At 37.7% G+C, this 18,057-nt stretch overlaps 1 long non-coding RNA gene across 1 annotated transcript; it reads right to left on the bottom strand.

The window, feature by feature from the left end:
- Positions 1-1,375: 1,375 nt before the first annotated feature.
- Positions 1,376-6,661, bottom strand: LOC148878353 (uncharacterized). The gene is made up of 2 exons (XR_016105325.1): positions 5,774-6,661; positions 1,376-1,663 (listed from the first exon to the last, which is right to left on the bottom strand). It is a non-coding gene; the product is annotated as an uncharacterized LOC148878353 (long non-coding RNA).
- Positions 6,662-18,057: the final 11,396 nt, after the last annotated feature.

The following is an 18,057-nucleotide window of genomic DNA, read 5'->3' as shown; positions in this document are numbered from 1 at the left end:
GGTTGGGAAAAATAAGTTCCTCTTGATTGCAATGGACTACTTCACCAAGTGGGTGGAAGCCGAGGTCCTAGCACACATTACTACACAGAATGCCCAAAATTTCTTTTGGCAAGGTAGTGTCTGCCGGTTTGGCATTACCTCGGGTTCTCATCACCAACAACGACACATAGTTCACTAACCGCAAGTTTGAAGCCTTTTGCGTCGACCTAAAGATCCACCACCAAACTACAACCATTCATCAACCTCAGAGCAATGGACAGACCAAGGTGACCAACCGAACCCTGCTTCACGGCCTAAAGAAACAAACTTGACCAGGCCAAGGGAAGGTGGGTCGAGGAATTACCAAGCATCCTTTGGGCGTATAGGACCACACCACGAACAGATGCCTGAGAGACGCCCTTCACCTTAGCCTACGGGGCTGAAACTATGATCCTTGTAGAAATAGGCTCACTAACTCTTCAGACTGAGTTCTGCGATGATTAGCAGAACAACAAAGACCTTTGTGCAAAGCTCAACTTAGTGGAGGAAGCACGGGACCAGGCATACATCAAGATGGCAACACAACAACACCAAATGGCTAAGTACTATGACTCCAAAGTCCAAAGAAGGGACTTCAAGACCGACAACCTCGTTCTTCTCAAAATCATAGTACTCGTGCCAAGAGAAGAAAAGCTCAGACCAAAGTGGGAAGGACCATACAGAGTCACAAAAGTGCTCGGACCTGGTACCTACAGATTAGAAGACCTCGACAGAAAGGCCGTATCAAGGAGTTGGAATATCGGGAACCTAAGAATGTACTACCAGTAGTTTAAGATCAATAAAGATGAACTTTTTCGCACTCAGTTGTTTAACACACATTGCACGGCACGCACTGTGCAACACACACTGTACGACACACACTGCACAATGCACGCCACGTGGCACACATCACCTAGCTGAACTCTCAACGGATGGAATGTCTACGCACTAACTTGGTTGACCCTCAAATGACCAGAGCCTACAACGCATAAACACATGCTAGCTCGACATTGCATAGCTGATCAAGTAAGTTGACTCAGTCAATGATAGCCAGAGCCCAAAGTGGGGAAGAATGCTCCTTCCTCCAAAGGCTAGAGGGCGGTCACCAAACTCCGCACACCCTACTGACGAACAATCAAAATAGAGCTAGTTGAGGAATGGCTAGCCCACAAAGAGCACAAAGCTCCCTGAAGACCAAGTGCTACTAAGCATCCCCCAAGCAATGAGACCTCAGAAAGCACTTCGGCTAGGAAGGCCGAATACTGAAGATTTCGGCTACCCCAGACCTTGGCTAGGATAAGACTAAGGCCTACAACTTAGTTCAAAGTAAAAGAAAAAGGCAAGACATACAAGCTCGGAACAAAAAAATACTTTTCATTAATTCCATAAATATTTACAAGTGTAAAGCTTGGCATATCGAGCTGAGTACATAAAAAAAAGAACGAAAAAAAAGAAACATCAAAAAGCAAAGCAAAATAGGGGCATAAATAGTAGTACGACAGGTGCCTCACTCCTTGGTAGGATGCTCCTCAACCTCTTTAACCTCCTCGGGCATGTCGGTGGCGGCAGTGCTACCCTTGGCTGCGCCTATCTTGCGCAACCCTCATGTGACGAGTGATTTCCTCGCAACTCGCCATGCCAGCACCTGCACCAAGACAAACAACTAATCAGTACAAGTCAAAAGCTCAGAAAAAAAGAGATCAGAAAATCCAAAGCAACAAACTAACCGACTGCCTCATTCACCAGCCCGGCATGAATCAACATCAAAAAGGATGTGTAATCGACCCCCTCGATCATCCCTATCGACATCCTTTCTTCTTCGGTGAGCTAGGCCAGGTCGGGCTACCTCTCCTTTGTCCTCGGTTTTTGGAGCTTAGCCAGTAGAAGCGAGCCTCCAAGACAACACACAAAGAAGAACTTCTCCTTCCAATGCTTCACCAAGGATAGAGCCCTGACCAACACCTTGATGCATTGCCTAGCCGAGTAGTAGTAGTACCCCTATTAGTGATGCTTTAGTTGAAGGAAGTAGGTGACCATCCCTAGGGTAAGCTCAACATCATGGATGAAGCAGTAGGACATGAGACCGATCAGAAACCTAAACGAATTAGGCATCAGCTGCACCAGCAGTACCCGGTACCACCTGAACACCTCGACAAGCCCCTCGTCTAATGGGAACCTCATCCCGGCTATCAGGCTATGCTCATACACACAGAGCTCGTTCGGATGAGCATCCATGGGCCTCTCACTGGTCCTTGGGCACATAAGTTCATATTCTTTGGGGATGCAGTACAAGGCTCGGATCCGAGCTATATCCCCAGGAGCCAGACAACACAGTGCGGTCCCGAATTGGGAACCAGGCTGCGGAGGAAGGGCAACTTCCCCCCAAGCCGATGACTCAGCCTCAGCCCCTGGCCTTGGCCTCCCATTCGGTGACCCACTCAGGGTCGAACACCTCAAAGTCCTCGGCCTTGGCCCCCTGGCCATCAGCCTCAGGAACATTGAGTGCAGAAGCCTCGGTGAAAGACCCTAGCTCGGACTTAGAACTAGAAAATGAGGTAGAGGAAGAGGAAGCGAAAGAAGAGAAAAAAGATCGGGAAAAGTCATTGGACAAGGAAGACATCTTACTGAACTTCGAAAGCTAGGACCGCAGAACTGAAGCAATAACTGAGCCAAAGACTACCTCTTGCCGAGCTCTAAGTGTAACTTCTTTCGCAAATGACAAAGTATAAATGCCCTTCACCCCCTTTTTATAGGGCTCCCAACGGTCCAGATCAATGGCGTAGATCAGATGTTGCCCTCTAATAGCTCAGGAAGACAAAACAACGCCACTGACCTTCGCACGCGTGTAACCTCGGGAAGGTGAAACATCGCTTCCGTCAGCATGATGCGAGCATTGAACCGGCCAGTCCACTCAAAAACTGATTCAATTCCGGGGTCCTCTGCTCAGATGGCGCACTCAACCAACTTCAGACTCGAGTTCCTCAATCGAGAACTGAAGAGCTCTTCCATGCCACACCACAGCCAAGCACTACACTCATTGACTTTGGAACTAGGGGAGTGGTGTTTGGGTTATGGTTGAGTTGGCCCTAGATGCCACATGTCACCTCTGTGGTCACCTTATCTCTTCGGCCATGTCACCTCCACAGCCCGTCTTATCACCTCAACCACGTTGGCACCACGTCATATGGATAAGTGCGACCAAGATAGGAGAATGACATACGAATGAGGACAACTCCGTTGGGGATTAGGTCTTATCCCGAAAACCTCAATGGGCAACCTCATCCCGACAACCCCGAAAGCCTTATCAAACTAGGACACAGATCTTCGACTATAAAAAGGTACCTCCCGCTCAAGGTAGGGGATCCAACTTTTGACTTCCATACCGTTACTCTACTCGGACTAACACCGTTCTCTCAATTACTCGACCCGACCACCCATCCTCTTTCACTGACTTAAGCGTTGGAGTACCTACCCGAGGAATAACTCATCGGGCCTCTGACCTTGTTCTTGGTTTCCGATCTTGGAGCGCGGCATCATCCTTCCACCTCGGCTCCGCCCAGTTAGCAGGATCATCTAATTGTAACCTCAGTTGAAGAACTACCTTGGATCGAGCAGCATCGGTTGCATGTTTTTCTTTTCATGGGAAGATATTCCCAATACATGGCTACAATTCACTATGAGGATATTGTGAGAACGGTCTTGTGAGGACCAAAGCTTATTCTTTAAGGAGAATGATGATCCAAAATTTTGTGATAAAGTAGTGCCATTTTAAGTATCGTTGCTTAGAATTCGGTGATTATGTAATTTTTGGGTATCACCAAGATTCATATTTTAATCATGTTGAAAAATAAGGTTGGTTTTGTTTTAAATAACAAAAACAACTATCACATTGGCGAAAACAGTATAATTTTGCTGATTAGGCAATTGTTTCAATTTCTAGAACCAACACCAACCCATTGTCCAACACAACTTAGTTGTAAGGATAATAAAATTGTTTTTGCTGATGTGGCAATTATTTCAAATACAAAATCAACCCTATTGTTAAAGACCCCTTAGTTGTAAGGATTATTAAAGGGATTGTAGCCGATAAGGGCAGCTTTTGGGTCCTAATATCAATAAAATAATCCTTTTAATATAATTATTAAAACAGGCTAACTTTTTTTAAAAAACATCAAATAGGGGCAGAAACACCGTTCATCTCCTTCCTCGTTCGAACCATTGGACAAATCTCCCCTAATATTAATAAATATTGCTCACAAATCTCTACTTTTTTGTTCACCCTTATAGTTGTTAGCTTGCTTAAAGCAAAAATGGTGAAGCCCACTCTTGAGTTTTTGCATTTCGTTATGTGTATCTCGCTTCTCCACTTAGCATATTCATAGACCTCTTTCAATCCCGATTTCCCAGCTTTAATGGCATTCAAAACTGCTTCAAGTACCTCTAACAAGCTTAGTAGTTGGAACCAAACTGTCAATTCGTGCACCTAGTACTGTTTCATGTATTCTTCTAAGTGCTTTAGAAGAATAACTCATAGCAGTTCTGCTCTGAGTTTGGAATAACTTAGATGCAGAGAAAAAGAAGAAGAAGAAGGAGAGAGAAAAATCCGTTTGGTCAGAGATCAACGTCTCTGGTGATTCAGGCTCCTCTCCCAGCATGAGAGGTAGTAGATAGTATAATTATCCAAAGAGGAGCTCTTCATTGTGGATGAATGGTTGAGAAAAGAGATAACGACTTTGGAATTTGCCGCAGCGTAGATATTTGTTGGTGATGCACTCCGCGATGATGGGTGCATATAGCTCCATGATGCTACCGTTAGATGTTACCACTTTGATCACCTCATGTACGCCTCCAATGCCATGAAACACACAGTTTCCCATGTAGAAATACTGAAATACTACTATAATGTGTGCGTACCCTATGTCTTCTTCTTCTTTTATAGAATTTCTTATTAATTTCTTCCCTTGAAAGAAATGATTAGAGAGACAATTGGCATCGGTGATTTGCTTTTGCTTCTCCACGAGACACATCATGTCATAGTACAAGAGGCATTTCTTTCTGTTTAACTACTTTTGCTTCAGAAAAGAAAAAGAAAGGGGAGTGTTCTGCTATGAGTTTTCCAAACTCAGATGTAGAGAAGAAGAAGAACAAGGGGGAGGAGGAAGAGGAGGAGGAGGAGAGAGAGAGGGAGGGAGGTGGGGAGATTTATTTGCTCTGGAGTAAGAAGGAGATGAATAATGTTTCTGCCCCTATTTGATGTTTCAAAGAAAAAAATTAATTTATTCTAAAAATTATGTTAAAAAGATTATTTTATTGATATTAGTGCCCAAAAATTGATATTTTCAAAATCTCTTTATTAAAAAAAAACATTTATTCATTTTAAAAGTAAAATTTTATATTAGTACCCTGTATTTTGGATATAGTGTCAATTTGCTCCATCAACTTTAAAACATATTAATCCAATACTCGAACTTTCAAAAAGTATTACTTTAAAACTTTTAAAATGTCAAAACTATCCTTAAAAAAGTTGTTCATCGTTTTCTATTTTGAGATTGAGACAGTGATTTGTGGTCGGGATTCAAGATTGCTTGAATTACGAAAATGTCCTTGAACTACCAAAACGATTTGATTCTGAGACTGAATTAGCTAAACAAATTAGGAGACAATGAATAGTGGAAGTCGAATCTAAAACAGGAAGCTTAAACAAACGTATGAAATTCAAAACAGGTCTCACTAGCACTAGTAGATACTAGTTTACCTTAGCATCTGCAGTGTAATTAGTTGTCTCCATGGAACCCTCACCGGCTTTGTTGCTGAAAATCTGCTTCTTCGACGATAAGCATCTTTTACCATCTTTACCATCATTTTCACCCAAACACTCGGAACTACTCTTGGATGGCTGTCAATAATCTGACGAGAAATCGCTATGAGCCCAACTGTTACTGCTAATGGTTGTACTGGATGAGGTTGTAGTGGTGCTAGTTCTGGGGGGGAGGAGAAGAAGATGAACAGAGCGGTTTGGCTTCTCATTTATAGAAGTGGAAGAGAAATCCAAGGGTTTTGCTTGTCTTCAATTAAATCTCAAAATGATTTCCGTCGTATAATGTCTTTAACCCTAACAATGACCCTGATCTCGTGTTCTTCTTTGTCATTCTTTCTCCAAAAACTCTGACTCAATCTCCAGGAGAGGCTTCTCGGTAGGATCCCCACCTTAGGGAAGAATGGGAAGTACTTTACTACGGAAAGCACTACCTTTGATGCCTTGTGTAATTCAAAAATTGTCGTCGATGCAGCCTTCGACCGGCTTCTGACTAATCTTCGTCTTTGGCTGGATTCCCTGGAAAGCACTACCTTTGATGCCTAGTGCCAATTTGATTTCCGAACTGAAAAATTTAGTTCCCACTCCAAACTTTCAAAATGCGACAATATCCAATACCTGTCAATACATAACTACCCTTCACGGTTTCAACAACTATATAAATTATTTTTTGAAATAACGAAGGTGACCACTATGACATCTTTTCTTGGCGAGTGGGAACCACTGTTCATCCACTCTCTGCCCTAAAGTTCTGAAGAAACCAGTTCTCCTCGCTTGTGATGGTAAGCGGAATACGACGCTGGAAAAGTTGAAATCGACAAATCACACACCAGAGAGCATTGTATGAAGATCTTCTCCATTTATTTTGAAACTTCCAAGCACAACTAATTGCAGAGCATGATGAACTCTCATTTCTGATCTCAGTGCTATGTGATCTCATTGGATGGAGCAACGTTATTATCTGGTCTCACTGGGTGCAAGCAATTATGAAGACGGGAAATTTGTGTTTTTTGTATGAAGATGTGATATGAATTTTTTGACATGAAGGTGAGATATCTGTGTTAATATGCTAAAGAAAGGAGTTGGATGGAAAGTGGGAGAATTGTGTTTTTTTTTTCTTTTCTTGTAAATGATGATGGGATGACTGTGTAATAAGGATATGTTGTTGTGAACTTTTAACAAATGCTACAGTGATAATTGAATATGTATGTGGTTGATCACTTCAATAAATGCTACATCTGAATTATCTGAATTATGAAGGTCTGATTTTTCGTGTGTTCTTAGGCAGTGTCAAGTTTTAATCGTTACCCAGCAAAAACCCCTTCTGCTCTGTTGCAATATCAACACAAATACAGTTGTTGGACACATATCCTGAACAAATGCCTTTCTGAATTAAGCAAAGGCGGCAAAACCTTGGAATGAGATGTAGGAGTGTTGATTCCCCTGCTTCAATAGCAATACCTTTACAAGATCAGTCCCTGTTCAAATCTCATGTGTTTTTAGGCAAATAAGTCTTTGCCAATGACTGAGAACCAATGGAACTAGTATCACTCTAGGGAGTCCCAACCTGAACCATTAAATCCTCAACATATGTTCATTATTGGACACTGATCATTGAGTCCTCAGTTCTGTCACCATTGGCACTTCACAAATTAGATGATTAACTTGAATAGAATGGCAAATTGAACAACATGGTTCAACAATGGAGCCTTGCAGGTGTTCAGAATGAAGAAATCAGCCTTGTGCCTTCAACCCACGATGGAGCCTTGCGGGTGTTCGGAATGAAGAAATCAGCCTAAGCCTTCAACCGAGAATGAAGAGAAAGGGAAAGTTTCCCATCTTTTAACATAGAAAAGAAAAGGGTAAAATGGTCTGAATAATGTCATAAAGGATATTTTTGTTATATTGAAATTATTCAAACCGCACATGCTACCATGTGATGGCTCTGAGTGGCCATGAGTTAATGTCAGGTACTAGATTGTCGCATTTTGAAAGTTTAGGTGTTAGATTGTTGCGTTTTAAAGTTTGGGTATCAAATTGGCACTAGAACAAAAGTATAGGGTACTTAACGGGAATTTTCCCTTTTTAATCCATGCCATTTTCGAAACTACCAATTAGAATTTAAAATTTCTCCTAAACAACCTCCCCCACTATCCCTAACTTCTCCTAAAGCTATCTCTAATTTAGTAGAGAGTTTCTCTACTAAATTATGTCTAATTCTTATTTATCTTCTCCCCCACTTTTTATTTACATCTATCTAAATAATGTTTGAATTAAAAAATTTAAGAATTATTTAAATATTCTAACAAAATTATATAATAATTTTAAAATATTTATTAAAAAGACAAAATAATTATAACAAATTTAAAAATATTCATATTATTAAAAATTATATATTTTTACAAAATTCATCACGAAATTATGTAAAAACAATATAAATTATGATTTTCTAGATTATTCAATATAAATTTTATTCAAATAATAAAAATCTAACATTAAAAATGAAATATTATTTAAATATTTTAATAACTAAATATCTTAAATAAAAAATGTTAAAATTAATATTTTAAATCAACTAATAATATATTTTAAATAGTTACTAAATAACTTTCAATTACAATAAATAATTTAAGATTTTAAATATTTAGTTAAATAACTAAATAATTTAAATAACGAAATATTTAAAATAACTAGATTCTAAATAGTTAAAATAACAAAATTATGTATTAATAGTACTATAATTTTATGGATTATTACATTCAATAAGTAATTAACATTTTAAAATTTAAATAATGATATTATTTCAATAAATGCATAGCATTGTAAATAACTAATTTCATTTATAACAATTAATAATTCTAGGAAATAAATTTCAAAAAAAATAGTCTTTATTAATCTCAAAGAACTATTCAACCTAAAAGCTTAAGCTGTTAAGTGAGGTCATTGAATAGGTCAGTATTCTCTAACACACCCCCTCACACGAAAGCCCATTGGGCTTGAAATGTGAACAAGCATAGGCCCACCCATACCTTGTTCTGAAACTTAATTAATTATAATGGGGGTAATGAGGATCAAACACTAGATTGCTTAGTGAAAGTGGCTTTGATACCATCTCAAAAAACCATTCAACCTAAAAGCTTAAGGTGTTAGGTGAGCTCCTTGAATAGGTTGGTATTCTCTAAAATTAATAATAATTTAAAAAACTTAATCATTATTTTTATATATTTATTGTATTTTATTAATTATTTATTGTTTTTGTGATAAATATATTTTCAATAATTATGTTTAATTCTATTTTTGTTTTTTTATTTAATAGAAAATATTCAATAATTTTTGGAGTTTAAACTATTGTTATTTAGCTTTTTTAAATTTAATTTATTGTGTATTTTTGCTATAACTTTTTAATAGTTATTGAAGATTAAACTATTGTTCACAAGTTGGTTAAGTTCAATTGTAGGTTGTTTGGCCAACCAAATTGACCTAGCCAGGTTGGGGGGTCTGGTCACTCAGGTTATATTGGTTTGGGTCAATTTTTGGTTTGATTGGTCGGTTCAAAAGATTTAAACTTAAAAATTTAAATTTAAAAATTAAATTTAAATTTAAAAATTAAATTTAAATTTAAAAATTCCGATGGCATTATTAAAAAAATTTGATTGGTTTGGGTCAATTTTTTACACGTCTTAATTAAATAATTGAAAATTTTATTATATATTTCTGTTATTTTACTTATTTATTACTTATATATAACAAGAAATAATTAGAAATTTGATGCGAGTTCCAAAGTCAATCCACCCTACCCTTGAACACATGGAAGATGGGATGGGAGGATTTTGCATTTTCATGTACAGAGAGGGAGGTGGGTATGATCTTGAATTTACAAAATCTTCCCCAAGCCCACCCATGCCATCCCTACCCCCCAGTCTCCTCTCTCTCCCTGTTGTTTTAGAGTGTTGGGTTGTAATTCAACCCACAACCACTCCCTCCCAATTGCAACTCCTATCCGGCCCATCCTAATGGTTCATCGTGTTTCATGTAACAACCAGACTAAATTAATGCTGAACTTTCCCAACAAGAAAATAGTAAAATCTAAAATCACTGGCATGATTATGAACATAGATATACTCTATTTGTTTTACATAATATATCCATTTCGAGTCTAATCCACAAAAGAGGGAATTTCAGTAACAACATAGCTCAAGTGTTAACGTGCAGAACAAATAAAAAAGTTTGAAGGAAGAAAAAGAAAATCTCTTTTCTAACCCAGCCAGTAGCATCAACATTCCTTAACCCTTAACTGAACTTTCTGATGATTTCTCTAGCATTTTTCGCTCAAGTCGAGAAATGTTTCGGACCCCGGAGGCCATGACCGTGGGAGCTCTAGAGAGAGAGAGAGAGAGAGAGAGACATAAACCAATCAAATAATGATCATCCCAGCCCCATTATACATGCATTAGAAACAAGACCCATTTATCTAAAAATTCTGGATTTCTTCCTGAACTTCCCTTCATCATCAGTTGCACTTACAAGACAAGAAAAGGTTGGTGCAAACTTCATGGAAGACCTGGAGTATGACTGGCCGATATTCGTCGGAGTTCATGGATATATAACAATTCAAGAGGCAACGGAGGTCCTTGGGATCCTCGATTTGATTAGTTATTATCATCTCCACCATGGACTCCCTGAAGTCCTCCCTGGGGTCGTAAGAATATTTGTCCATGGCCACCATTATAATGCATTTGGAACCATCAAACTTTGCTTTCTTCTTCTTCCTTGTTGCGTTTCTTGCTTCCACTCTGTCCCTGATCATCTGGTCTAGTTTCTCCTGAACCATGGCGTGCGCTAGGCTTGAGATTGGGACGAGGCTGTCTGATTTGAAACCTTCAACCTCCTCCGAGGAAGACACGCTGAGCCGACAACTGCAACAGAAAGCGCTGCATCCGTTCAGTTGACTCCTCTGTTTCTTGGTTTCCCTAGAACCTTGCATTCTTACACATCAACACCACCTTGAGAGGGGGGGGGGGAGTGAGGAGTGGGGAGTGTCTGTGCTGCTAATCATTTATTTACAATTAGGAAAAGTGGGTTGGATGCCAAGCTAAGCATTTGATCATGTTTTGTTTTCTTGAACTTTGGGAGATTTAGTTATAGTTAATAGTTATCATCAAATCAAAATATACGAGAGAGATGAATGAGGGAGAAGGAAGTAGGATCGGAAGCATGTGTTTATAAATTAAATAGGGATTATCTACAGTTTAAATTAATCACTAGAGATTATGATGTTGGAAGTAGGTTAGCCAGGATGATGACCATCTTGTTTAAAGGGTTATTAATTAGGTGGCATGGCTTTAAAGCTTGTAGCTGAAGAGGGGAAGAACGTGGTCCCTATAAATCACCTACCAAATCCCTTGAATTATGTGGATTTAATGAAGCATGAGTCATGATTAGTGGTGTAGGCATGGCATGTCTAATGCTTGCTTTCTGTCTTGTGTACTACCTACTGAAACCATAGTCCGAGCCACGTTTCCTTTTGTTGCTCTTTTGATCTAAAAGCCTGTCGGAATCAATTCTTTAAACCTTCTTATTTTATCTTCCAATTATGAAGATATCCCGACAGAGATACACTCACAGCTGTTGTGGAATCTCCACTTTTCTGATTCTTATTTGTCTGTCGCTTCATCTACAACACTCAGCTAATGCACACCAGCTGCTTGGGTTTAGTTCCATATATTAGTGAATCTTCATGATGGGTTCAAAATCTTGCTTATTGATTTGGCAGTCAATAACTTCTTCTTCTTCCTTGTTTTCCCTATCCCCTCTCTATGTGAAAAGAGTTAGATAGGTTGCATCTGGATAATCCCACAAAAGCATTTCTAGAGGCATATTAACCAATCGTCTCATGTTCAGGGAAGAGGAAGAAAAAAACTTTATCATGAAGTACTGCAAATGGGAAGTAGTGTAGTACTAATGATAATCTTGTGATGGACTAATTCTAATACAACTTGTGAACATACAGTTGGATGAGTCCTTGTAAAGTGCCACAGTAACACATATAGCTCATGTTATAACCATGTGACCCCTATAGCTGGCCTAAGCTAGCTACAGACTCATGCGATTTGCCACCACTAATTAACTATACCCTCTTGTCTGTACCACTGTAGCACTACCTCAGAATGCCCATAGCTGTCTTGCCATGCATGCAATCATTTTACCTTTCTTGTTTATCCAGTGTGTCAATGTGCAGTAATTTGATCTTATGTGTGAGAGATGAGATTCATGAGTTGGTAGTTGCAGACTGACCGACTTTGTCTCCCTCTAACAAGTTATCACTGATCATGATGAGTGTAAAGAAGCCTGGACTATTGAGGCTGGTGGGTCAAGGGCTGAACGTAACAGTCACTAGACCAATCACATAAAACATTCAAAAAAACAAAAAATGCTAAAAGTTCAAAGAAGAAGTAGAAATAAGAAAAAGCTTACAGCTCATTTGTTAAATCAATCACTACAAGAGTAAAATAAGAATTGTTAATATGTTATCTAATAATCTTTGGTATGGCTATTTCAATGTTTTGAAACTCAGACCAAAGTGGACGGTGGAATCAGTTCATTAGATCAACCCATTTGGCCAAAGGTCGAGATGGCTAGGCGGATGGCGATGCTTTCAAGTTTCTTTGTTGTTTCCCTTTTTTTTTGTTTTATTTTGAAAATTAAAAAAATAATAGGTAAAATAGTATTTTTTTTGTCTTTCTGTTGAACGATGTTAATGACAAGGAGATCTTAGATAATTGTTGAAGAACTTAAGGGTACAATATGTAAACTGTAAGGATAGAGTTAGTCAATTAACTAACTCATTAGGTGAAATTCATACAGTGGTTTCAACCAGGTGTGGTGTGTTTTCAGACCATTGAACCCCACAGTGGTGTCTTTGAGATTGTACATTTTGGAGCTGTTTTGTACTATCGTGGGGTGTATGTTCTCAATGAAATAGTAATGTACTATTAATGGCTATGAAATCAATGAAGTGTGGCGTGTCATAAAACACAAGAAATAATTATTCAAAAAGCATCTTTCTCAAGAGCTGTTGGTTCCAAAACACATTAAGCCTTATATGTTTGGTTTGAAGGAAAAAGTAGGGAAAGGGAAAGGTAGGAAAACCTTTAGGAATTGCAATGGGGTAGGTTCGGGGCGGGGATCATATTCTTTGTTTCCAACCTCAATTCTGAAATTAACCTCCATTTTCATCCCCGATCCCTGTCAAGGATAAAATTTGTTCTCCATCCCCAATCCCCAATAGGGATGGATTCCCCGCTGGAATCCAAATCCCCGAATTTTTACTAGATAACAGTATTTTTTTTGAAAAATAAATTTACTTAAAAAATAAAAATTTTAAATTATAAATAATGTTTTAAATATATTTTGATATATATATATATATATATATATATATATATAGTATAAATAATATAATAATATATATTTAATATATATGTATGTAAGTATGTATTATATATATTATATATAATAATATATATTTAATATATTTGCATTGTTTCCAAACGCAGCTTTAATGACTTATCTTCTTTTTGTAGTTAAAATGTCTTGTGAATGCTGAGTTTTTAACATAAAAAAGAGATAAATCATTAAAATAAGGAATGTCAAATGCAGCCTCAGTGTGGCTAGGAATGGCAATGGGGCGGGGATCATATTCCCCATCCTTGACCCCAATTCTGAAATTAATCCCTGTCCCCATCCTTGATTCTTGCTGGGAATAAAAGTTGTCCTCCATCCTCGATCCCCAACGGGGATAGGTTCCTTGCAGGGACCCGAATCCCCAAATTTTTTTAGATAATAGTATTTTTTGAAAAAATAAATTTATTTAAAAGAAATAAAAATTTTAAAATATGAATTATGTTTTAAGTATGTTGATATATATAATATCATATATGTAATAATATATTTAATATAAATATAATCGGGTTCAGGGCGAGACAAGGACCTAAATCCCCATCCCCAACCCTGACCCTGATCTAGGATTCCTATTAATCCTCATCCCCATCCCCACCCAACCAACGCAATCCCCATCCATCCCGTTGGGTTAGGGAAATCAAGTCCCACTTGGGGATGGGGGAAATAGCCATCCCTAAGTGTGGCATGTTTCAAAACTAGTTGTTGGATCATGAACTCACCACCTTACCGAAGACCCCATGGATAACCACATCTAGCTTGTAGGGGTGTCAATGGACCAGTTTTGGATTGAACCCCGTCCAAACCAGAATCAATTTGGGCGGATTGGATGGGACAACAAGACATATTGAATTAGACCAATCCAAACTTAATGGTCCAAAGTATTTATTGGATTGGGTTGGGCATGGTCCATCTGTAATGAATTTATATTGGATTGGGTTGGATTGAGCCAATATCTGGTCCATTGATAGAAGATAGGAATATAGATGTCAATGGACTAGTTTTGGGTTAGAATTAATCTAAATTAAAGCAAATTTAAATAGATTTGATGATCCAGATATTGAATTGGACTGATCCAAAAATGATTCAAAATATTCATTGGATTGGACTAAACCTAATCCATTTGTAATAGATTCACATTAGACTGGATTAGATTGGACCAAATTCAATCCGATTGACACCCCTACTAGATAGTAGCCAATTATGTAGAAAACGGAATCAGAATAGGGGGTGATATATGATTTGCAGCCCAGCCCGAGCCCAAGCTTATTTATAGCTTGATAAACAAGTGAATAAAAGTGTTGGAAATAGAAGTTTAACCTTGACAAAAAAAAAAAAAAAAAGAATTAGGAGTAGCTCCATGATATGAGAGATTTTTATTTTTTGAAAACAGATAATGTCCATTGAAACTATTTTAATTTTACATGCATAAAAGAATAAGAATTAGCGGTAGACTACTGAATCACTGGAAAGGCCTTACACTGAAGTAGTAAGAAATGATTTAGAGGGTATTCGGTAATGGTATAATGGTCTGATTACTATATGTACTGTCTTGAAACACACCACAACCTGTTAAGGTGTTTGGTTGGCCTGTGTGATGTGGACTGATCCACACTATTTCATAAATCGGCCAACATATAGGTCAATTTATCATCTCACATTTTTATTATTGCAACATATCTTATCTTCTCTCTCAAGGTCTGCCGTTATTACTGCTAATGGATATCGCACCGCTCACTGTTGCACTGGGCCATCGGTGATAAGTGTTCCTTCTCTATTTTACTCTAAGATTTTTATCATCTTGGTTTTTTGATACTACATATCTCTCTTGGTCTTCAAGGTTCGAAGTTGCTACTCCGCTGTTGATAAGAAGTGACCGCCATCGCCCGCTGTTGCAATGGCCATTATCACTAGGTAAGACTTTTATACATTTGTTCGCTACAGTATTATTTTTTATACTTTGAATTATGTTTATTGGCATGTTTCATCTCCTCTTAATCGAATAGGAGAAACCCTTGTTTCATGTTTCTTCTACAACCAATTGTTTTTTCTTTGTTTTTTGTATGTGATATATTTTTTTCTATGTGACTTGTGAGATCTATTTGGGATATTTAGGTATTGTCAATATGAGATTCTAGATATATGTTGATCGCCACAACTATGGAGATATAGAAAGTGCTAAACCAATGCCACAAAAACGCTCGTGATGAGTTCATAATTCGGCATACATCTGCGACGAATTCAAAACCCATATAGACATGCAATGAGCTCGAGACCCAAAATGAATTGCGATGAGCTAAGGACCTGCGCAGACTTGCGATGAGATCAAAGCCATTGCACAACCACGACGAGCTCAAGTTCATCGTAGGTCAGAAACGAGTAAAGGAGCACATGCTTCACTGTGCGTGACAGAAAATCTAGTAGGATTAGAAAGGACGCGAGATAAGTATTCACCCACGACACGCCAGTCTAAGAGGTTTGCGAAAGTAGAGGTGTAAATCGGGTCATGCCGCCCGCAGCCCGATACGAACTTGGACCAGCTTGGCACGATCATGTGAGCCATGTTGGGCCTGGGGTTTTAGGTCCACGGGTCGGCACAACACAACACGACCAAGCGGGCTGGCTCAACCGAGCCCGGCCCAACACGACTCATGGCACGACCCATATATATTATTATATTATTATATTATATATTATATATATTATAATTATATAATAATATATAGTATATAATATATTAATAAAATAAATATTTATTTTTATTTTATTATACTAATTTATTTAATTATTGTATATATAAGCAATTCTATACACAAAATTCATATAAATTTAAAATTTTGAGTTCTTTGTCAATTTTTTTTAAATAAATAGCTTTGGCCCAAGGCTTGGCCCATGGCACGACATGGCATGGCACGGGCCTGGGCTGTGGGCCGTGCCGGGCCGACCCCCAAAATTTTCACCGAGTAGGGTGGCATGGCCCACACTTTGCACAGGCCACCCGTAGGCCGTTCCGTGCTGGCTCGGCATGACCCACTTTACACCTCTACACGAAAGGAAGTAGCACTCATGTATTATGAGAATCCTCAAATGAAAGGAAAGCTCGTCCTTAAGATATCTCATAAGACACGTGCCGAAACCTTAGCAGTGCTCATTGACAATCGACACCGAATCCAAGATTCCCTTCTATAATGGGAATCAAACACTTTTAACTCCTTCCTTTAGAGACATTGGGATCTCTCCTTATAAATAGGGGTCCAATTCATAACAAGATCATCATTCTATCATTTCATTTGCCCTAGCCTTTAGCCTACCTCCTGCTATCAACTTTCCTTCATCCTTCAAAGAGATCCCTGTACGTAGCCTTTCTTCCTACTCACAGAGATTCTTCAAGACACAAACATGTATCTAAATCTACATGTTTCCCTATCAATAACACTCATATGATCTTTTCATGGTACACATGTACTTTGGGCATCTATAAATAAAAGTCATTCTGATTTTTCCCTAAATGTAAAGCATAATTGCATTTGTTGAGAGAAAGCTGAAACCGCATATAAAGTCTATCAATACTCCTTATGTGACATCTTGTACAATTGTTATAATGATCTCATTAAATTGTCTTCAAATATTCCTATGTTTAAGCTTTGAATGAATGTTTCATCCCTTGATGACCTCTAAAACACCACTTTACATTAAGCTTCTCTAGAAAAAAAATCACCCATACCTTTACTCTGAAAGAGCAGTGACCTAGTAGGTGGTTCACTTTCTAGATCAATTTGGAATAATACACAATTGTCTCATAGAATGTCTAGACTTTTCTTGATAATTGGTTTCTTAGCAATATATTAATATTATTTTATTAAATATATTATTAAAGAATAAAATAATATTATTTTTTAATTAACAACATATATCATCTCGCATGTTTTAGGTGAGATGCATGGAATCAAAACATAGGGTGTGGATTGAAATGCACCACACCTTGTAGAATGCCTATGGGGATGTGGTGTGGTTTAATTTACACATTTCTATCCATAGTGCAAAACAACTACCTTGTTGAAGTGTGGTATGTTTTCATCCACACCACACCACCCAATTTCTCATCTACATTGTAGAACACTCCCTTTAGTGCCCAAAATTTAGTGATATGATATTAAATAGAAGGGAATGACAAAATAGGATTCATGTAGTTGACTCTATAGTTAGCAAGGTTTTAAAAACACCATTAACCCTTACAATTCGATTGCTCAACCTAGAAATTAGCAAGGGTATTGGTTCCATTTTCAGCCTTAAATCCAGTATTTTCCCAAAAAATGTTGAATTGGATCGTTTTTTAATTTATTCCACTTGAACATGTTAACTATGTTATCAAGCAATCAATCTATTCCACCTAAACAACAAATTTTGGATCATTTTTTAATTTTAATTATTTGTTGATCCTTTTGGACTGGATGATTGAGTTGCTAACTCAATAATTGGTGGCCAGTTCCAATTCTGTATTGTTTTTTAAAACATTGATAGTTAGGATAAGGCTTAGACTATGATGATGATGATTTTATATTATATTTCATATTACATATAAATATTATAATATGAGACATGTAATACCTATTATATAAAGTATAAGATAAATTTCTTACATATATTATCTCATATTGTATATAATGATGTTTTATATTATATATAATTAATCTTTTACATTCAAGACATAGGTTATGTTTGGTGATTAAGTGGTTAGTGCTTATTGTAAGTGCTTATTTTAACAA

The sequence above is a fragment of the Nelumbo lutea genome, chromosome 1 (assembly GCF_056320005.1).
Source record: "Nelumbo lutea isolate HS-2025 chromosome 1, American lotus-T2T, whole genome shotgun sequence".
NCBI lineage: Eukaryota > Viridiplantae > Streptophyta > Magnoliopsida > Proteales > Nelumbonaceae > Nelumbo > Nelumbo lutea.
This window is presented reverse-complemented; position numbering and strand designations above follow the sequence as displayed.